The 24,346-nt window shown below is 42.0% G+C and overlaps 1 protein-coding gene across 3 annotated transcripts in view; it reads left to right on the forward strand.

Annotated features, from left to right (window-relative positions):
* Positions 1-24,346, forward strand: part of SLC29A2 (solute carrier family 29 member 2) — a 238,240-nt gene that overhangs the window by 46,550 nt on the left and 167,344 nt on the right. The gene's annotated exons all lie outside the window — the stretch shown is intronic.

A 24,346-nucleotide genomic window follows, 5' to 3' on the forward strand; every position in this document is an offset into this window, starting at 1 on the left:
ATTTCATCTCCATTTTCCTTTAATTCTTGTGGAAAGCCTAAAGGGTTAACAAAGTTTGTAAAATCAGTTTTGCGTAACATGAGGGGTGTAGTTTCTACAATGGGGTCATTTATGGGGGGTTTCCACTATGTAAGCCCCACAAAGTGACTTCAGACCTGAACTGGTCCTTAAAAAGTGGGTTTTGGAAATTTTCTTAAAAATTGTAAGAATTGCTTCTAAACTTCTAAGGCTTGTAACGTCCTAAAATAATAAAATTACATTTCAAAAATGATGCCAACATAAAGTAGACATATGGGGAATGTTAAGTAATGAATATTTTATTAGGTATGACTTTCTGTTTTAGAAGCAGAGAAATTGAAATTTGGAAAATTGTGAATTTTTCCACATTTTTGGTAAATTTGGGATTTTTTCATAAATAAAGGTGAAATATATTGACTCAAATATATGACTATCATGAAGTACAATGTGTCACGAGAAAACAATCTCAGAATGGTGTGGATAAGTAAGTGTTCCAAAGCTATTACCACATAAAGTGACGCATGTCAGATTTGTAAATTTTGACCTGGACACTGGGGCATCAATGACCCTTGGTCATGAAAGGGTTAAGGACCAGTTCAAGTCTGAAGTCACTTTGTGAGGCTTACATAATAGAAACCACCCAAAAATAAGCCCATTCTAAAAAACTAGACCCCTCAAGGTATTCAAAACTGATTTTACAAGCTTTATTAACCCTTTAGGCGTTCTATAAGATTTAATGGAAAATGGAGATAAAATTTAAGAATTTCAATTTTTTGGGCAAATTTTCCATTTTAATCAATTTTTTCCAGTAACAAAGCAATGGTTAACAGCAAAACAAAACTCAACATTTATGGCTCTGATGCTGCAGTTTACAGAACCATATGTGGTTGCAAACTGCTGTACAGAAGGAAAGGAATGCCATTTGGTTTTTGGAAGGCAGATTTTGCTGGATTGGTTTTTAGACACCATGTCCCATTTGAAGGCCTCCGATGAACCCCTAGAGTGGAAACTCCATAAAAGTGAACCCATTTTTGAACCTACGGGATAAGGTGGCAGTTCTGTCGGTACTATTTTAGGGTACATATGATTTTTGGTTGCTCTATATTACACTTTTTGTGAGGCAAGGTAACAAAAAAAAAAAAAATTCAGAAATTTCATCTCCATTTGCCATTAACTCTTGTGGAACACTTAAAGGGTAAACAAAGTTTGTAACATCAGTTTTGAATACATTAAGGGGTGTAGTTTCTTAAATGGAGTCACTTTTAAAAGTTTCTACTCTAGGGGTGCATCAGGGGGGCTTCAAATTGGACATGGTGTCAAAAAAAACAGTGCAGCAAAAACTGCCTTCCAAAAACCATATGGCGTTCCTTTCCTTCTGCGGCCTGCCGTGTGGCCATACAGCAGTTTACAACCACATATGGGGCATTTCTGTAAACTACAGAATCGGGCCATAAATAATGAGTTTTGTTTGGCTGTGAACCCTTGCTTTGTTACTGGGAAAAAATTATTAAAATGGAAAATTTGCCAAAAAATAGCTGTTTTGTCACTGCTTTTATTTTTTATTATTTACAACGTTCATCTGACAGGTTATATCATGTGCTATTTTTATAGAGCAGGTTCTTACGGACACAGCGATACCTAATATACTTACTTTTAAGCGATAATTTTTTAAAATTTATTTAGGTTTTACACAATAATATCATCTGAGAGCCATAGTTTTTTCAGTTTTTAGGCGATTGTCTCAGGTTGGGTATCATTTTTGCAGGATGAGATGACAGTTAGGCTACTTTCACACTTGCGTTCGGTGCGGATCCGTCTGGTATCTGCACAGACGGATCCTCACTTATAATGCAAACGATGGTATCCGTTCAGAATGGATCTGTTTGCATAACAGCTTTTTCAGATCTGAGTTTTCATATCGTGAAAACTCAGATCCAACAGTATATTCTAACACAGAGGCGTTCCCATAGTGATGGGGACGCTTCAAGTTAGAATATACTAATAACTGTGTACATAACTGCCCCCTGCTGCCTGGCAGCACCCGATCTCTTACAGGGGGCTGTGATCCGCACAATGAACCCATCAGGTGCCGCACCTGAGGGGTTAATTGTGCGTATCATAGCGCCCTGTAAGAGATCAGCTGCTGCCAGGCAGCAGGGGCCAGACCCCCTTCCCTCCCCAGTTTTAAATTCATTGGTGGCCAGTGCGCCCCTCCCCCCCCCAGTATTATATTCATTGGTGGCCAGTGCGGCCTCCCCTCCCCCCCCCCCATTAAAATCACTCCCCCCCATCATTGGTGGCAGCGGAGAGTTCCGATCGGAGTCCCAATTTAATAGCTGGGGCTCCGATCGGTTACCATGGGAGCCAGGACGCTACTGCAGTCCTGGCTGCCATGGTTACTTAGCAATTTTAGAAGAATTATACTTACCTGCGCTGTCCGTGGCCGGCCGGGCGCTCCTCCTACTGGTAAGTGACAGGTTGTGCTATAAGCAATGCGCCGCACAGACCGTTCACTTACCAGTAAGAGGAGCGACCGGCCGGCCACAGACAGCGCAGGTAAGTATAATGCTTCTAAAATTGCTAAGTAACCATGGCAGCCAGGACTGCAGTAGCGTCTTGGCCGCCATGGTAACTGATCGGAGCCCCAGCGATTAAACTGGGACTCCGATAAGAACTCTCTGCTGCCACCAATGATGGGGGGCAAGTGATTTAAATTGGGGGGAGGGAGGCCGCACTGGCCACCAATGAATTTAATACTGGGGAGAGAGGGAGGGAGGGGGGGCCCCACTGGCCACCAATTAATTTTATACTGGGGAGGGAGGGCTGCACTGGCCACCAATGAATTTAAAGGATGCTATGCAGGTGGCTCACTGTGATTCGACACGACAGGTGCACAGGTTCAAAGAAGAACCCCCTGATTCTGATCAATGTAATATAGACTGGATGGAACCGGCACTCAAAACAATCGGATTGCACGTGGAAGTTGAATAAAAATTTATTAAACAATCAACACTATATATTAGATGCACCAAAGTAAAATTCATATAAAATATATAAAAAATATAATAAAAAGCATATATCTCAATGTTAGCCAAGTGAGTGGAGTATTCTTAAGCACAGAGGTCTGAAGTGCTACGCACAGGGGGCTGCATCCGTGTCCCCCCAATTGGGTAGGCTATTGGATCACAGTCGTCCGTGACGGAGCTACACAGAGCTTGTTGGATATTGTGCTTGGAATAGTCACAGGTATTATTCACATATAAATTTCACATAAGCTTAAATGCATGTAAATAAAATCTTGTGCCACCGTATAGGGTAGAGAAAAGGTATTTCAAGGTGAGCTGAGTTCAATTATCCATCACCTATAGTGATCTCAATTTCTGAGTAAACTGGAGGTGAGAAAGTCACTAGTCCAGCACGTCTGATGTCGCCGTGCATATACCGCCTTGCGTACAGCGGTTCAGTATGGTTCCACTTGAGTTAATGTTACTCACTGTTTCCCGTGTGAATTCACTCGGTTAGGTCTGCGGGAGGTTTTCTGTCGTGGCGTCCCACGCTTCAGTCTTTCCCCGCTGTATTAGTGTCGGGTCCAGTAGTCTGTGTGGATCCCGTCTGCACTCTCGTGGGAGACCTATGTCAGCTGTTTCACTTACGTGAATTTCACAGCGCTTCTTGGTCTTACGTGAGTAGGTGGATGAACTTTTAGTACATGGCCATGTACCGCTGCGATGGTTCTTTCACAGGTAATACGCCCAGATGCGTTTCGAGATATCTTATCTCTTCCTCAGTGGGTAAGACCTGTGAGCTCTAATCTCGCTTTTTGTATGTTCTCATCTCAATTGGATAATTGGTTTCACCTGTCCCAAAGCTTGTGTGGGAAAGTGGGGCCTTGCTTTTCGTTGACCTTTACTTTTTCATATGTTGTTTCTACCTAAACCCTCTCTTTCGGTGGCAATTTAGCGATACCTTTCTAATAGTGTCCAGTCTCTCTGTATACATATACGCATACGTGTATCGATTATACAATCGAATATGGGAGATATATATGACTACATAAAATACATACAATCAAATAAAATATATAAAATACATAAAATAAGGATGTGTCAAAAAAGAAACATTTCTTAGTTATATTCATATAGAAGGCAGTGTCTTATAATGCAAGGGAATGTTATTATGTCAGCATTGTGTGGTAGATGATTGTACATCTACGTGTCTTACTATACTGGTATCCACAGTATTATCAAAGAGGATTTTGATCCTGAATGGTGGATATCAATCTATATCCTCTTGAGGGCTGATTGATTCGATGTTAGAATACTATTGTGATTTTAAATTATTTATCATTTTCAATTTATTTATCATTTTCAAAGGATGGTAGATCTGTTTCTCTTTCTTATATGTGTCCTTCTCTATAATCTTTATTTCTCAGTTTTAATATAATTTCTTTTGCTATTGCGTTATTTTTCTTTTGTATTGCGTTTTTTTGAAAAATGTTCATGCGGTTTTTATTAGAGTGCGTTTTTTTTATAATTTGTTATTATTTGTTTTTATATACAGAAGGTCCTATTTCCCTTCTAGTAGAGAGATTTTTTCAGCTCAATCAGAAATATAATATTTCATTTTGCCATATATGGAGAATCATTACTCCCTTTTGAATAGTCAATTTTTATTTTCCGTCCATACTGCTGTGGATGAGTTTATGTTTTATGCTCAATTTTGTTTTCCTCCGGTATTTTATTTAGGACTTATAATTTAGATGAAACCAAAAATTTCCAAATCAGAATTTAGCCCTGCAGGGAGAAGGCTGCCAAAATCATAAATCCTTCTGGACTCAGCCCGTGACATTCTCATGATGTGGTTACCTCCTCTCCAGTGTATGTCCACCTTTTCCAGGGCCACAAAAGAGAAACCCTTGGGGTCACTGTTATGCACCATTTTAAAGTGCTTGGATAGAGAATGGTTTTCATATCCTTTTCTGATATTATTTAAATGTTCTGTGATCCTCACTCGCAGGGGTCTCTTAGTTCTGCCAATATATTGTTTCTGGCAGGGGCACTGGAAAAGGTAGACAACACTGGAGGAGTCACAAGTCAAACAGCCCTTAATGTCTAACGTGAATTGGTTCTGAGTGGATTGTACCCTACTTATCTTTTTTGGGAATGTTGAGTGTTTACACCCCAAACACCTCCCACATCTGTAGAACCCATTCATCTTCAGCCATTTTTGAAGTGTAGGTGCATCTTTTTTCTTGTGATTGGTTATTGAAGGTGCTATTTTTAAACCTAAATTTGGTGCTTTAGTGAAGGTGATTAATGGGGAAGTGTGTAACATAGGTCCAATGACCTTGTCTCTTAATAGGAAGTGCCAGTGTTGGTTTATAATGTGTCGTATTTGTTTAGATTGTGAACTATAAGGTAGGATTAGTCTCAGTTCGCCTTCTTTATTTGTGTTTTTGTGCATGTTTGGCTGAAAAAAGGTTTCTCTCTCTGTTTCAGAGAGAGAAACCTTTTTTCAGCCAAACATGCACAAAAACACAAATAAAGAAGGCGAACTGAGACTAATCCTACCTTATAGTTCACAATCTAAACAAATACGACACATTATAAACCAACACTGGCACTTCCTATTAAGAGACAAGGTCATTGGACCTATGTTACACACTTCCCCATTAATCACCTTCACTAAAGCACCAAATTTAGGTTTAAAAATAGCACCTTCAATAACCAATCACAAGAAAAAAGATGCACCTACACTTCAAAAATGGCTGAAGATGAATGGGTTCTACAGATGTGGGAGGTGTTTGGGGTGTAAACACTCAACATTCCCAAAAAAGATAAGTAGGGTACAATCCACTCAGAACCAATTCACGTTAGACATTAAGGGCTGTTTGACTTGTGACTCCTCCAGTGTTGTCTACCTTTTCCAGTGCCCCTGCCAGAAACAATATATTGGCAGAACTAAGAGACCCCTGCGAGTGAGGATCACAGAACATTTAAATAATATCAGAAAAGGATATGAAAACCATTCTCTATCCAAGCACTTTAAAATGGTGCATAACAGTGACCCCAAGGGTTTCTCTTTTGTGGCCCTGGAAAAGGTGGACATACACTGGAGAGGAGGTAACCACATCATGAGAATGTCACGGGCTGAGTCCAGAAGGATTTATGATTTTGGCAGCCTTCTCCCTGCAGGGCTAAATTCTGATTTGGAAATTTTTGGTTTCATCTAAATTATAAGTCCTAAATAAAATACCGGAGGAAAACAAAATTGAGCATAAAACATAAACTCATCCACAGCAGTATGGACGGAAAATAAAAATTGACTATTCAAAAGGGAGTAATGATTCTCCATATATGGCAAAATGAAATATTATATTTCTGATTGAGCTGAAAAAATCTCTCTACTAGAAGGGAAATAGGACCTTCTGTATATAAAAACAAATAATAACAAATTATAAAAAAAACGCACTCTAATAAAAACCGCATGAACATTTTTCAAAAAAACGCAATACAAAAGAAAAATAACGCAATAGCAAAAGAAATTATATTAAAACTGAGAAATAAGATTATAGAGAAGGACACATATAAGAAAGAGAAACAGATCTACCATCCTTTGAAAATGATAAATAAATTGAAAATGATAAATAATTTAAAATCACAATAGTATTCTAACATCGAATCAATCAGCCCTCAAGAGGATATAGATTGATATCCACCATTCAGGATCAAAATCCTCTTTGATAATACTGTGGATACCAGTATAGTAAGACACGTAGATGTACAATCATCTACCACACAATGCTGACATAATAACATTCCCTTGCATTATAAGACACTGCCTTCTATATGAATATAACTAAGAAATGTTTCTTTTTTGACACATCCTTATTTTATGTATTTTATATATTTTATTTGATTGTATGTATTTTATGTAGTCATATATATCTCCCATATTCGATTGTATAATCGATACACGTATGCGTATATGTATACAGAGAGACTGGACACTATTAGAAAGGTATCGCTAAATTGCCACCGAAAGAGAGGGTTTAGGTAGAAACAACATATGAAAAAGTAAAGGTCAACGAAAAGCAAGGCCCCACTTTCCCACACAAGCTTTGGGACAGGTGAAACCAATTATCCAATTGAGATGAGAACATACAAAAAGCGAGATTAGAGCTCACAGGTCTTACCCACTGAGGAAGAGATAAGATATCTCGAAACGCGTCTGGGCGTATTACCTGTGAAAGAACAATCGCAGCGGTACATGGCCATGTACTAAAAGTTCATCCACCTACTCACGTAAGACCAAGAAGCGCTGTGAAATTCACGTAAGTGAAACAGCTGACATAGGTCTCCCACGAGAGTGCAGACGGGATCCACACAGACTACTGGACCCGACACTAATACAGCGGGGAAAGACTGAAGCGTGGGACGCCACGACAGAAAACCTCCCGCAGACCTAACCGAGTGAATTCACACGGGAAACAGTGAGTAACATTAACTCAAGTGGAACCATACTGAACCGCTGTACGCAAGGCGGTATATGCACGGCGACATCAGACGTGCTGGACTAGTGACTTTCTCACCTCCAGTTTACTCAGAAATTGAGATCACTATAGGTGATGGATAATTGAACTCAGCTCACCTTGAAATACCTTTTCTCTACCCTATACGGTGGCACAAGATTTTATTTACATGCATTTAAGCTTATGTGAAATTTATATGTGAATAATACCTGTGACTATTCCAAGCACAATATCCAACAAGCTCTGTGTAGCTCCGTCACGGACGACTGTGATCCAATAGCCTACCCAATTGGGGGGACACGGATGCAGCCCTCTGTGCGTAGCACTTCAGACCTCTGTGCTTAAGAATACTCCACTCACTTGGCTAACATTGAGATATATGCTTTTTATTATATTTTTTATATATTTTATATGAATTTTACTTTGGTGCATCTAATATATAGTGTTGATTGTTTAATAAATTTTTATTCAACTTCCACGTGCAATCCGATTGTTTTGAGTGCCGGTTCCATCCAGTCTATACCAATGAATTTAAAACTGGGGAGGGAGGGGGGTCTGGCCCCTGCTGCCTGGCAGCATCTGATCTCTTACAGGGGGCTATGATATGCACAATTAACCCCTCAGGTGCCACACCTGAGGGGTTAATTGTGCGGATCACAGCCCCCTGTAAGAGATCGGGTGCTGCCAGGCAGCAGGGGGCAGTTATGTACCGTACAACGTTCTTAGTATATTCTAACTTGAAGCGTCCCCATCACTATGGGAACGCCTCTGTGTTAGAATATACTGTCGGATCTGAGTTTTCACGAAATAACTCAAATCCGATGGTATATTCTAACATAGAGGCGTTCCCATGGTGATGGGGACTCTTCAAGTTAAAATATACCATCAGATTGGAGAAAACTCCGATCCGATGGTATATTAATAGGGACTCCTGACTTTACATTGAAAGTCAATAGGGAATGGATCCGTTTGCAATTGCACCATATTGTGTCAACGTCAAACGGATCCGTCCCCATTGATTTGCATTGTAAGTCAGGATGGATCCGTTTGGCTCCGCACGGCCAGGCGGACACCAAAACGCTGCAAGCTGCGTTTTGGTGTCCGCCTCCAGAGCGGAATGGAGGCGGAATGGAGCCAAACTGATGCATTCTGAATGGATCCTTATCCATTCAGAATGCATTGGGGATGAACGGATCAGTTTGGGGCCGCTTGCTATTACACTTTTTATGATGTAAGGCAACCCAAAAATTGCTTTCTTTGACACCGTTTTCTTTTTTTTTTTTTAACAGTGTTCACCTGAGGGGTTAGGTCATTTGGCATTTTTATAGAGCAGGATCTTACAGACGTGGCAATACCTAATATGTATACTTTTTTATTTATTTTTTTATTTAGGTTTTACACAATACTATTTTTGAAGCAAAAAAACAACAACACATGTTTTAGTGTCTCCATAGTCTGAGAGCCATAGTTAATTTTTTATTCTTTTTGGCGATTATCTTATGTAGGGTATCATTTTTTGCAGGATGAGGTCACGGTTAGATTGGCACTATTGTGGGGGGCATATGCCTTCACTTGCTGCCACAACAGAGCGGTGGTTGATGGGATGATAGGGGGGCCCCCTCCCTCTCCCATCGCCGGCTGAAAAGGCACAGCAGCCCCTGATGGGAGAGGGAGGGAGCTCCGTCCCTGTTAACCTCTTCCATACAGCGGTCCCTACGGACCGCTGCATGGAAGGGGTTAAACGCCTGACATCTGTTCCAGCACAGATGCCAGGCGTTTCAAGCAGAGTGTCAGCAATGTGCTGACACTCTGCAAACCACTCGGCCATCCTGAGAGAGGGGGCGGGCGGATGATCGCGTGCCTGACCACCCCCCCGGCACCGCCCTGATGATCGCGGCCCTCCCGCCCGGCAGTGGAACTGGGGCCTTAGTTAAGCTAGAGGGGAATTATGAACAGTTCCAAATTGGCACAAAACCTTCAGGCTTCTGCTAGAAAGCTAAACATGAAGAGGGACTTCATCTTTCAGCATGACAACGACCCAAAGCATACATCCAAATCAACAAAAGAATGGCTTCACCAGAAGAAGATTAAAGTTTTGGACTGGCCCAGCCAGAGCCCAGACCTGAATCTGATTGAAAATCTGTGGGGTGATCTGAAGACGGCTGTGCACAGGAGATGCCCTCGCAATCTGACAGATTTGGAGTGTTATTGCAAAGAAGAGTGGGCAAAATGTTCCATGCTGATAGAATCATACCCCAAAAGACTGAGTGCTGTAATAAAATCAAAAGGTGCTTCAACAAAGTATTAGTTTAAGGCCTCATGCACACGACCGTTGTTTTGGTCCGCATCCGAGCCGCCGTTTTTGCGGCTCGGATGCGGACCCATTCACTTCAGTGGGGCTGCAAAAGATGCGGACAGCTCTGTGTGCTCGTTGCACCACTACAATGGGCCGCCCGTTCCATTTCGCAAATTGCGGAAGGCACATAGGTGGCTTCCGTTTTTTTACGGATCCGCGGTTTGCGGACCACAAAAAACGGCACGTTCGTGTTTTGTACTTTTTCTTCCCTCTACCTAAAAGATTTCAGTTTGTTTTTTAATTGAGTTGTACAGTTTATAGGTCACATTAAAGGTGGAAAAGTTCTTTATATCCACTGTATATATATATATATATATATATATATATATATATATATTAAGATCGACCGATCATCAAAAGTACCAATATTATCGGCCTATATTTAGGATTTTGTACATTATCTGCATCTAACCTTGCCGATATACCAATAATGCGTATAAAGTGAATACTAGTGAGCGCTTCTATTATGGAAGCGCGCACTAGTATGCATCGGGTGCCAGGAGTGGTGAAGAAGCAGCAAGCGCTTCTGCTATTTACCCTCCCTGGTCTTTGATGGGGCCTGCACTGCATTGTCCTGACGCCATACAGCGACAGGGCGTAGTGTGCGCACTATGACCTGAAGCTGCATGCTGTCAGATGACAGTGCAGCGCGGGCCGGAGAACACAGGGGAGCGAGACGCCGGACCCAGAGATGAAGAGAATCCGTGGCGCAGGAGAGGTGAGTACAGTAGTTTTTTATTTTATTCATCTGAGGTCTGATAGGGGTTAATAAAGCCAGTGATGGTGTGGAAATTGGCATTTGGCACTAGTATATTATAAATTGACTACCAACTAAGGGCTTTATTAAATTATAATTTACATTTTATAATATAATAGTGCCAAATTCCATTTTCCACCATCTCTGTGACTACCAACTAATATAATATATATTATGAGATATAAAATATCGGTATAAATTATCGGCTATCTGCCTGAAAGTTCACAGATTATCAGTGTCGGCTCTAAAAAAAATCAATATCGGTCAATCCCTAATATATATATTGTGGGGGTTTTACTCTGGTAGGCTAGCGGTAGCGGTGGCAGTACAAAGGCTCAGGAGACGGACTTTGTGTCCAAACCGTGCTCTCTTTATTCACTCCAGTGCGTCACATCAAAAACTGTGCAGTTCACACAATAGCAATGTTCAGAAACCCCACCTCCCACAACGGAGCCCCAAACGCTGCAGGCGTCTCGGTGCCTGTTCACACAGTCTCTCCCAACAGTGATCGGTACTACACCTTGTCGTGGGGCAGGTTCGTCTAAGTTCATGCAAGGTAGACAGATCACGTGTCGGCCTGGACAAGGGATTGGCTCCGGCCACAGGATCCCTTCTTTTGTTCCTTCTCTGCGCCTGCATCAGTTGTTCAGTCTTTGTTAGACGGAACGGACTACAGAGCTCAGCCCGACCCTCCGATCAGCTTCATGCAGAGAGACAGGAGACCGCACTACATCAGGGCTCCACAGTCAGTGAACACCAAACCTATATTCACAGGCTGTGGGTGCAGTAGGAAGACCACACCCACTGAGCATAGTGAAGGATTAACTCCTTCACTACCTGACTGATTAGGGCCAGAGAAACCAACCTGCCCGGATCAGTGTAGACTGACACCAACAACTGAAAACCGTGGTGGTCCGTGGGGAACAGACAACCACCCTGCTCTTTGCCTGTTCCCAGTAAGAGCCGGCCCGGACAGCTGTGTGAACAGCACTGACTGCTGACAAAACACAAAAGACCCGGCTCTTACTCCACCGGGGCTACGACCCTCGGTGGCACGTATCTTCCGTCCACTACTACTCCAGATACTGCCCTACAATATATATATATGTGGTCCCAGTTAGTGGACACTTTCAAAGTTTTCCCAATTTTTTGGACTGACTGACCTTCATTTCTTAAAGTAATGATGGCCACTCATTGCTTTTTTCTTGCCATCATACAAATTCTAACAGTCTATTCAGTAGGACTATCAGCTGTGTATCCACCTGACTTCTCCACAAGGCAACTGATGGTCCCAACCCCATTTATAAGGCAAGAAATCCCACTTATTAAACCTGACAGGGCACACCCGTGAAGTGAAAACCATTTCAGGTGACTACCTCTTGAAGCTCATCAAGAGAATGCCAAGAATGTGCAAAGCAGTAATCAAAGCAAAAAGTGGCTACTTGGAAGAACCTAGAATATGACATATTTTCAGTTGTTCCACACTTTTTTGTTCTGTATATAATTCCACATGTGTTAATTCATAGTTTAGTGTGAATCTACAATTTTCATAGTCATGAAAATAAAAGAAAACTCTTTTGAATGAACTTGTGTCCAAACTTTTGGTCTGTAATGTGTATATGTGTGTGTGTGTATGTATGTATGTGTGTGTGTGTGTGTATGTGTATATATATATATATATATATATATAATGTGTGTAGTGAGGGGGCACGATTGGTCTGGCACTCCCGCTATAAAACATTTTTAGATATTTGGAAAAAGGGATTAGTTGTACTTGATAGCTGATATGTCATTGTGTAATATTTATGATATTTTCTCATTTCCTAGCTTGTTATAGATGTATTTACTTTCTTATGATTATTGTGTCCGTTCTTTTTTTTGTGGGGTGTATGCCTCATAGGGAAAGCTGTGGATAAGTAGATAATGTGATAAATGGATAATTTGGAAGGATGTAAAGAGTGTATAATATGAAGCACTTCAGTCACCTGTAGCAAATACAAGTCCACACTGGGAGCTCTGTTTTAAGGCATCTTGCACACGACCGTATGGCTTTTTCAGTATTTTGTGGGCCGCAAAAAAAAAACAGGTCCGCAAAAAATACGGATGACGTCTGTGTGCATTCCGTTTTTTACAGAACAGCTGGCCGCTGAACAGTACTATCCTTGTCCATACAATAATAGAACATGTCCTATCTTTAAACGGAACGGAAATACGGAAACGGAAGGCATACAGAGTTTTTTTTGCGTTTACGTTCCGTTTTTTTTTGTGTACCGTATATGGAACCATTAATTTCAATGGCTCCGCAAAGAAAAACGGAAGGTACTCCTATGCCTCCCGTTTCCGTTTTTCCGTTTCGTTCAAAGATAGAACATGTCCTATTATTGTCCGCTTAACGGACAAGGATAGTACTGTTCTATCAGGGGCAGCTGTTCCGTTCCGCAAAGAAACGGAATGCACGCGGACCGCAAAATACTGAAAAAGCCATACGGTCGTGTGCAAGAGGTCTAACCCAGCACTGACAGTTTTTCAAACTTGCAGACTTGTGTGTTCTTTTCACCTCATTGTGCCAATACAGGGCTCCAGATGGTGACCAAAATGGTCACCAATGCGACTTAGAATTTACAAATGGCGAAAAGACTTTTTAGTCTTGTCGCCATTTGCGACTAGACCCGCCGCCGCAGCTCTGCAGTTGAATACAGCGGCGGGCACAGGAGATGATAGTTCTCTGCCCCACCTCCGATGTTCTTCTCAGCAGCGCAGTGGAGGAGTCTCCCTCCCCCCTGTGCTGCTGCCGCCGCCTCCGCCAATAAGAAGAGACGGGAGGAGGAGGGGAGGGGCTGTGGCCACTGTGCCACCAATGAAGAAAACTGACCTGTAATACAAATACAGGAGGCGGGTGCCGGAATCAAATAGCCGGCATCCGACCTTTGTGACAGGGAGCTGTGATCAGCGGCAGTTGAGTTAACCCTTCAGGTGCGGTACCTGAGGGGTTAACTGCCGCTGATCGCAGCTCCCTGTCACAAAGGTCAGGTGCCAGCTATTTGATTCCAGCACCCGCCACCTGTATTTGTATAAGAAACATTGGTGGCACAGTGCGCCCCCCAACTCCCCAGTATAAGAAACATTGGTGGCTCAGTGGGAAGTGCCAATGAGGGTTAAAAAATAATTAAAAAAATGAACTCTCCTCCTCCAGTTGATCTCGTAGCTGCCGGTCTCCTGTTCTTTCTTCAGGACCTGTGGTGACGTCACTGAGCTCATCACATGGTCCACTACCATGGTGATGGATCATGTGATGTATCATGTGATGAGCACAGTGATGTCACCACAGGTCCTTTGACAGGTCCTGAAGAAAGAACAGGAGACGATCAATTGGAGGAGGTGAGTTAATTATTTTTTTATTTTTTAACCCTCATTGGAACTTCCCACTGCACCACCAATGTTCATTATATTGAAGGGGGTGGGCGCACTGCGCCACCAATGTTTATTATATTGAGGCGGGGGCGCACTGCGCCACCAATGTTTATTATACTGGGGTGTTGGGGGGAGCGCACTGCGCCACCAATGTTTATTATATTGGGGGGGCGCACTGCGCCACCAATGTTTATGATACTGGGGTGTTGGGGGGGGGGGGCACCAATGTTTATTATATTGACCTTCTACTATGCATTCTGTATTAAAGAATGTTATTATTTTCAATTATAACCATGTTATAAGGGAAAATAATACAGTGAATAGACTTTCATCCTAGCAACCATGTGTGAAAATCGCACCGCATCCGCACTTGCTTGCGATTTTCACGCAGCCACATTAACTTCTATGGGGCCTGCGTTGCGTGAAAAACGCACAACATAGAGCATGCTGCGATTTTCACGCAACGCACAAGTGATGTGTGAAAATCACTGCTCATGTGCACAGCACCATAGAAGTGAATGGGTCCGGATTTAGTGCGGGTGCATTCTGGTATTTTGAATGCCAGATCTGGCACTAATACATTCCTATGGGGAAAAATGCTGGATCCGGCATTCAGGCAAATCTTCATTTATTTTTTCGCCGGAGATAAAACTGTAGCATGCTGCGGTTTTCTCTTTTGCCTGATCAGTCAAAATGACTGAACTGAAGACATCCTGATGCATCCTGAAAGGATTACTCTCCATTCAGAATGCATGGGGATATGCCTGATCAGTTCTTTTCTGGTATAGAGCCCCTAGGACGGAACTCTATGCCGGAAAAGAAAAACGCTAGTGTGAAAGTACCCTAAAATATTAAGTTTAAATCCCCTCCTTTCCCAATATACATATAAAATATATAAACAATAAATAAATAAACATATTACATATGTCACCCAAAAAAATAGGATAGGACTGTTCTATTATGGGCCGAATGTTTCATAAAATGCAAAATGCACGCAGATTTTTTTGGTGTTTTTTTTTTTTGTTTTGTTTTTTTGCGCGGTATTGAGTATCGCAATACTTTTTTATGGTGACTAAATCAAATCAACATTTTGGTATCAAAACCAGGTATCAGGGAGCTTTAACCATTCCTAATGTGGTCTTATAAATGTAATCTGTAGGCTCATTTTGCTAAAAATACGCTATTACTAACCTGTCATTCATAAAAATAAGGTGCCCAAGGGGATGTAAATGGATCCAAGCTGCCGCCCGCACCCGCGCCGTTCGTGCCCAGCTCCGCTTTTCCCGACCTCAGCGCCGCCTCATAATCTTCTGTGACGCCTCCGCTCTCCCTCCCTCCCCCCTCCTCCTGCTGTAAGATCGCTGTGATGCTTCCCCCCCTCCTCCTGCTGTAACATTGCTGTGATGCCTCCCCCCTCCTCCTGCTGTAACATCGCTGTGACGCCTCCCGCTCTCCCTCCCTCCCCCCTCCTCCTGATGTAACATTGCGATGTTACAGCAGGAGGAGGGGGGAGGGAGGGAGAGCGGGAGGGGTCACAGAAGATTATGAGGTGGTGCTGAGGTCAGGAAAGGCGGAGCTGGGCACGAACGGCGGCGGGTGCGGGCAGCAGCTTGGATCCATTTACATCCCCTTGGGCACCTTATTTTTATGAATGACAGGTTAGTAATAGCGTATTTTTGGCAAAATGAGCCTACAGATTACATTTATAAGACCACATTAGGAATGGTTAAAGCTCCCTGAACATAACCATATTTTTATCTGGAGGGGGTGAAACCTGGTGACAGAATCCCTTTAATTTTAATATAAAATGGTACATTATGAGGGACTCTGGGACAGACATCGTTCACATCTCCTCCCCTCCACGCGACGTTTTGGGAAAACATGCCCCCTTACTCATGCCATTTCATTTAACATCCTAATACTGCCCCCGCATCCCTACACACAAAAAAAAAAACAGTTGTAAGGGTCCGTTAATATGTAGAACTGTTAAAGGGGTTGTCAGAGTTCGGAGCTGAACCTGGACATATCCCCATTTTCACCCAGGCAGCCCCCCTGACTTGAGCATCAGAGCAGTTCATGCTCTGATGTTCTCCTTTGCCCTGCACTTAATCGTGCAGGGCAAAGGCATTTTCTGTAGTTTTGGTGACAAACCGGGCTCTCCTTAATGCTGCCAGGCGGAGGCTTCCGCCTATCAGAGCCGGTGACATCACTGAACACACTGCTGGGCGGAAGCATCCGCCCGGCAGTGTGTTACAGTAAATGAAAGAGCCCTTGCCCTGTGCGATCCAGCGCAGGGCAAAGGAGAGCATCAGAGCAAGAACATTAGGAGGGTTGCCTGGGTAAAATTATGGGTATGTCCAGGTTCAGCTCTGAACCCGGACAACCCCTTTAATTGTCCTGAGGAAGAGGGCACTACAGCCCTTGAAACGCGTTGACTGTTTGAAAATAAAGTTTATAAAATAATGTTAGCTACCTGAATATCCTGTGACAGCACCTGACAATCCACCTTTTTACTTCACTGTACATAGGCTCCACATCTCACCATCCACTACAGGTTTGAATGTTTTATAGAAAATCATCTTGGCTCTCTAATACATAAATTGGACTTTCAATTTAGCATATGATTAGTTCTGCAGATTCTTGTCCTGTAACTGCATTGTTACTGTTTTGTTCCTGGTCATGGTACAACCGTTTGTTTTGTATACTACAAATTACAACCTGTTCTCACATTCCCTAATAGCTCAGTATGTTATTAGGTTGATTTCCAAGCGAAAGGTCACTGCTTCGAATCGAGTAGCAGCCATGAAGATTTCCAAGAAAAGAGAAACAGCATCTAGCTCATAGTGGTATCTCGGCAAAGAAAATTGCCAAACTGCATCTTTTTAGTGCCATGACAGATGGAAGAATACAAAACGAAGTCCTTCCATCCATTCCCAAAGCCAAGAGGTGGATGTCCAGGCAAATTATCTGAGTCAACAAGTCGGCTCATTGCAAGGTCTATCAGTTCTGCCATGACAAACACTGCAGTGGAGGTGGCTCGTATGCTTCGTAATAGAGAGATCACAGACGTCCATACAAGCACCCTGCGATGCGCATTACACAAGTATGGAATAGTGGCCAAAAAGGTGAAGAAGCCTCGATTTCAATATCGTCATAAGAAGTGTCAGCTCGAGTTTGCAAAAAAAGTACAAATGGTAGAAGATTGGGAACGGGTGATTTCGAGCAAAGAGATGAAAGTCAATAGACTGGTATCTGATGGGTGCAAATGGGTCTGGGAGAAACAAGGGAAAAGTGGGCTAACGGATTGAAAAAATGAACGAACTGTCAAGTTCAGTGGAGGAAGGCTGATGATATGGGACCAGAATCAATACTGGTCTCAATGCTGAGCTGTATGTGAGTATCCTCACAAGACAAACTACTTCGTACACTCAAGTCGACCAGTCAGTACTAGTTAGTCAATATAAGAATATATATTTGGACGACACTCCTCAATTGCTTTTTCCGGTGCTCAGCGGTAAATGCAGTAACAATATAATTGGAATGACCACGACACTCGTTTTACTATTCAATTAATAATGCGTCTTTATTATCCATCCAGGAAGTAATAATTAATAAATACTGGCCAACGTTTCGGTCTTATCACAAGACCTTGTTCACGGCCTGAGGCAAAATAAGAAATATGGTACATATAATAATACATACATAGGCAGACAAAGGAAAACAAAATTCCTAGATATTGATAATATATAGATAGATAGATTCCTGCTACATATAGTCAGCATGATAATCCTAATTTTAGTATATATTTATTTATTTATATATATATATATATATATATATATATATATATATATATATATATATGAAGGCCAGCAGCACACCACGGATTTCAACGGAAAACGTGTAGTTTATTCACCCAGAGTCAGCAGCGACGTTTCAACAGCTTGTTGCTGTCTTTCTCAAGCTATGTGCACATGTGTTACAAACATGCAATTTAAAGGTGCATGAATTGAAAATACTATAAAAACAATTTATCCATACAAGGGAAAAATTCATAAGATCCATGGTTCATCATACTAAACAAAATACATAAATTGTGTCCCAAAGTTACAAAATACAGTACATACATTAAGTGTCCAATAAAAATACATAGTTTTTATAATATAGGGCAAGTACTGTAAATACCCCTAATTAGTGCAGGTTTTTTATACATAATCACCACATAAAAAACTCACAATAAGCTGATGTTCAGTGCAGAGCCGGCATCATGATCCCAGCGGCGTCCCTGTTCAGTCTCTGCGCATGCGCGAGAAGTTCAAATCGCGCGATACTACGTGCGCAGAGAGACTGACCAAAAACCACAACAAAGATGGCCAGGTCTGTCCCCTGGTCAGTGTGCGCATGTCCATGTGTAAGTATCGGCCTCCCATCAATGGTCATGTGATACAGATCACATGATCGGATGTCAACAGGTACATAAGCTGTATTAAGAAATCCACATGTTGAAATATAGGTCTGGACCACTGTATACCCAGGACCCCCACAAAAGAACAAATGTGGGAATCCAGGACCCAGTGTCCTGTCATCCTAATCACTGGCCACACTAACACCCTAACGTGCGCATATTGGGCAGGACTGGCGTCCAGTGGCAGTGATTGTCCATATCAGCGAACCAATCACTGTCAAGCTGAGGAGGTGGCGACGTCGCAAGGGGCCTCCCTGCGAACCGTCGCCCACTCCAATGGATCACCCCTCCCCCCAAATATAACGCACAGGGTGTAAATACCAGAACTGGATAAATGGGAAATAAAATAAACATTAACATTTTATAGGGAAAACCGTATAGATATAATATATGGGTAGGTTCCAAACTGTCATGGACCATGCTCCACATCTGCACCGGAGCTGCAGTCGGGCCATCATGCGTGTGGATGAGGTCAAAAAGAACTGTGGGTAGCCACCTCACAACACAGAGCATAAGTCTTGACCATGGTCGATAAATCTAAAAACAAAGGAAGAATTCTTTACAAAAAATCCAAAATCAAATAACTTGATTGTTATGTACACTCAACCCACAATAGAGGACAAGGACCCATGCGTGACATGAGAGAGACAACACTAATCGACCCTAAAGTCGACATTCAACCCATTTGGCTTCAAGGTTTTTAGAGTGAAGATCCAGAATAGCTCTCGCTTTTAAAGGAGGGCTTGTCTATCCCCCCCCACGCCTTCCCAATTCTATCTGTTCCAATATACGGAACCTTAGATCTTTCTGTGTGTGCCCTGCCTCTTTAAAGTGTTTAGACACCGGTAGGTCCATCTTTTCTTTTCTGATGGAGTACCGGTGTTGATTTAACTGTGTCTTCACGTCCCACGTGGTCTCTCCAACATACCACTTCCCACAGGAACATGTCAACTGGTAGACCACGTAGGACGAATCACACGTCAAATATTGGGTGATTTTGACCATTTTATTAGTAGCCGGATTAAGGAACGTGTTCCCTTTCATCATGAGGTTGCAGTTAATGCAGTGATAACAAGGGTAGCAGCCAGTCCGCGTGGAGCCACACATTGCTCTCACACTGGTCTTGGCACTACCCACGTTAGATTTCACCAGTTTATCCCCCAAATTGCGTCCTCTACGATAGGAGAATAAAGGAGTTGTATCCCTCGACCTGAGGGAAACTATTCCCTATCATCCTCCAATGTTTCCGAATGACAGCCGCAATTTGCGGACTGTCTGCGGAAAACTGGGAGATGAAGGGAATATGGTTTTTTTGGGGGACCAATTTTGAATTTATTGTAGTAACTTTGTTATGCACTCGCCGAATGCTATCTCTGATAAAATTTTTGGGTTATCCACGAGTGGCAAATCTCTGACCCATTTCTGTGAATCTTGTATCTCTGGTGTGTCCATCCTTCACGATCCTCTGGACCCGGAGGAACTGACTGAAGGGTAATGACCGAATCATGGGGGGGGGATGATGACTGTCGTAACGCAGCAGCGTATTTTTATCGGTAGGCTTCACAAACAGGTCAGTTCTCAACCCCCGTCCCATGATCCGGACCTCCGTATCAAGGAACTGTAACCTCTCAGTTGAGTGGACCACAGTGACTTTGACTGTTGGATCGACTTCATTGAGAAATGCGTGGAACGCGAGGAGGCCCAACGTGTCGCCCGTCCACACCAGGAAGATATCGCCAATAGAGTGCCACCAGCCCAGAACATGTCTGAAGTGGTGGCTGCCATATATGGACGACTCCTCAAGGTGGGCCATATAGATGTTAGCATAAGTGGGCGCCACGTTGGACCCCATCGCTGTCCCACGCATCTCCACATAAAAGTCATCCTGGAACAGAAAATAGTTTTTAGTTAAAACAAATCTCAATAGTGTTAGCATGAAAGTTTGGCAAACCTCAGTATAATCAGATGTTTTAAGGCATGTTTCCACCGCCTGGATGCCCAGCTCATGGTCAGTCGACGTGTATAAACTACACACGTCGAATGATACCAGAGCAGCTCCCACAGGTATGTCAAGGTCACTTATCTTGGATAAAAAATCACCTGTGTCTCTAATAAAAGACTTCGCAGAGATGGCATATTGGCGCAACATTTTATCCAGGAAAATAGCCATATTACAGAATAGTGTAATACTGCACCACAGGGATATCAAAATTGCCATGAAGGAAGAAGGGATATGTCATGGGAAGGTTCTAATGACATAGGGACATATATTTCATGCAGCACCACAAGACCACAACAGAAAGATTGAGACTCTCATAAGAGAGAGATTAGCCATAGGCAGGTTCTATTGGCATGAGGCCCATGTAATGAGGCATACCTTAGTGTTAAGAACATCTTGTTTGCTGGATGGCGTCTGTCAAATGAGCGGCATCAGGGGAATATATGTAATGCACAGAGTGCACGGCAGTTTCTGCCATGCGTCTGACATCAGCGCGCCGCTGAGCGTAACGTCACGGGGCGCGCGACGTCAGTGCGCATGCGCGGAATATAGGGGAGAACTACTAAGGGCACTGGCAGAAAGTGATTTATTAGAATTATGTAGGACGATGATGAATAGTAACATAGCTAATTACAGGATTATTCTATATTACTAGGTGATGCATAGAAGTGTATATATAGAAAATAATAGTATGGGGAAAATAGTAATTAGACATTAGCCTGGATCGCTACGTCTAGATACATTGGGCATAGGCAATATGACAGTGTAAAGAATATAGGGGCATGGCTAGGTGAATTTAGCTATATATACAGAGCTAGTTATACTATGAGATATACCCCTATACTCTGTGCACCACCTATATTCCCCCGATGCCGCTCAATTGACAGACGCCATCCAGCAAACAAGATGTTCCTAACACTAAGGTATGCCTCATTACATGGGCCTCATGCCAATAGAACCTCCCTATGGGTAATCTCTCTCTTATGACAGTCTCGATCTTTCTGTTGTGGTCTTGTGGTGCTGCATGAAATGTCCCTATGTCATTAGAACCTTCCCATGACATACCCCTTCATGTAGTTACATGACAAGAGTCTGCATAAGTAATCATATGCTAAATAGTTTGTCGGGTATATAAAGCAAATGCTTTATACAAATATTTTAAAAAAATTATCGGGTCAAAAGAAAAATTATGCAAACTATATTGACCCGTGAGATGGACATAAACATCTCAAAGAGTTCAATCAAGAACCTGATTATTTTGTGCAATCAGTAAAACAGGGTACAAGCGTCTATGCAAAAATATAAATGGTTTATTATACAATAGGTTAAAATACAAACAAAAATGAATCAACATAAATTTCAATAATATACAATGATATGCAGTACCCAGAATTCACCACTATATGATACCAACAAAACACTACTCAACCAACACAAGAATATGATGCAATACAGCTTTAAATTTGTGAGAGATATACAATCAATGGATTATGCGGAAAACTCAATCAAGAAGATGACAGAAACGAGCCCTTGCTCCGCCCAAAATGATGACCAATCTTCAGATAATCGTAGTATTGCAACAAAACTTATAAATTTTTGGCTTGATGTCAAACTAGGGAATACAAAGATTCCCAACAGAGAGTATCTCCAATATTGTCCCCTTTATTCAGTTATATGCATCGTAACTGAAATCAGAGAAAATACTGATGTAGCAACTAACGTTACACGTCCACAAATGAGCGGGTATCTGGCTAAGTATCAAGCCAATTAATTTAGATCAATACTACATAAAAACAAAATATACATTACCCAAGGGTCAAGTGATGTGCAGAGTCTTGGGGCAGCCAGCTCTCAAGAGTTTTTCCCGATAATCCAAATGATTCTCCAGAGATCTATAATCCAAATGTTTGTTTTTTTTCTTTCTCTTTTTCTCCCTCCTCCTCCTTTTTTTCTTCTGGTAACTGGTTTCTTAACCCAAAACGTATCAGATGAACACGCCCTCCGAGTTTGGAACTTTCCAATCATTGTTGGATGGGAGTGTGCATTGATAAGGAGCATGACGTCATAATACTACCCAGAATGCACTTTTGCTACTGATGTAGTAGTAACCGCTTATATCTAGGTGGCACTGTTGTATAAGCAATAAGCATCATACCATTAAGGGTTAACTCATACATGCCTAATATTTTCAATACTTCACACCTCTGACATCTAGAGGCCTTGTCTCAGGGCTGAGGGACAAACTTTGAAACATGAATATATACTTTGAGGAACATCTAGACCATTCTCACACTGTGGAATTCATGAAGCCTCAGAATCTGCAGGTGCAGTGTATCTTCTAACTTTCTAAATGTATAATATATTGTTACAATAACACTAGCTTTTGAATGGCACAGTAATCTTCTCATGGACTTACTTTGGCCTACATGAAACTTCATACAAAACAGTGAATATAAATCAACATTGCTCTTAAAGGCAATGAATACCTATTATAACTAAAATAAGTAGATATAACTGTTTACACTTATGAAAAAGCACAACAAGTTGCAAGTCCAATTTATGTATGAGCTAGCCAAGATGATTGTCTATAAAATGATGGTAGTCTCATGTTCGAAGCTGTAGTGGATTCTGATATATGGAGCCTGAAAGTCAAAAGTTCAAAACATTGTTACCCTTTTGCTCATCAGTGTAAATCTCCTGTAATATGTATTGCAGAAGATGAATTTCTGTATATGACCAGCTTCTGTTTAATATACTGAATCTGGGCGGGCACCTGGGTGTGTCTGATAAGAGTTTGTTAGTTGGCATGTTAGTTCAGTGGTTGGCACTGAAGGGGACAATGGATGCCAGTTTAACTATAGCATCATCTGCTTTGAGTTTTCTTTGCCGCAGATTTCCTCAGAATGATAAAGCTGCAATTACTAAGTAGTCAGCATTTAGGTAGAAGGTCCCATATAATGAAGAGACCTTAGCACCCACACAAATACTGCAGTCCCTTCAAACAGCTGATTGACCAGAATGCCAAGAGTCAGACCCCCACCAATCTGATATTGACGGTCTTTCCTAATGATGGACCATCAATATGCTAAAACTGGAAAACGCCTTAGTGACCACCCATACGCCTTTTTACTGCCGTATGTAAAGCGGTGACAGAGATAGTAGACTCCCTCTGTCTCCCATTGGCACCCTGCAAATGCAATTGTTGGGTGCCGATGTCTGTAAAGACTGGCAGGGGTCTGATATAGGCCCCAAGTCAGCCATGAGTAGTTTCCAGCAGGCTGTGACTCTCTGGCAGAGCCTGCTGGTCATTGTAAATAAAGCACTGATATTAAAATGCAACGCACTATAGGGATAGTGCAATGCATTTTAAAAGCAATGTTGTCTGGGACTATTAAGTGGTAAAAAAACGCATTTATTAAATAAAAAAATTAGAGTAACATTTTTTTTTCCTATTGCAAATATGCTTTTCAATGAAAAAAAATTGCAAATAAATCTCCCCCATATGTTTGGTATCACACACCCGTAACGACCTACACTACATAAATTATCCCCTACCGAGAACGCCGGAAAAAAAAGAAGACAGAAATGCTAATTTATTCTTAGTTGCCACTGAACAAAAGTTAATAGCAAGTGATCAAAAAGCATAATTTACTCCAAAGTGATACCAATGAAAACTACAAGTCATCCCACACAAATCAAGCCCTCACCACACAATTCCATAGAAAGAAAAATAAAACGTTATGGTTCTGTCACGGAAGGTGTACAGGAAACAAGACAACACAAAATAAATATACGACTCACTGGATCCA

The sequence above is a fragment of the Bufo gargarizans genome, chromosome 10 (genome assembly GCF_014858855.1).
Source record: "Bufo gargarizans isolate SCDJY-AF-19 chromosome 10, ASM1485885v1, whole genome shotgun sequence".
In the NCBI taxonomy this organism is placed as follows: Eukaryota; Metazoa; Chordata; class Amphibia; order Anura; family Bufonidae; genus Bufo; species Bufo gargarizans.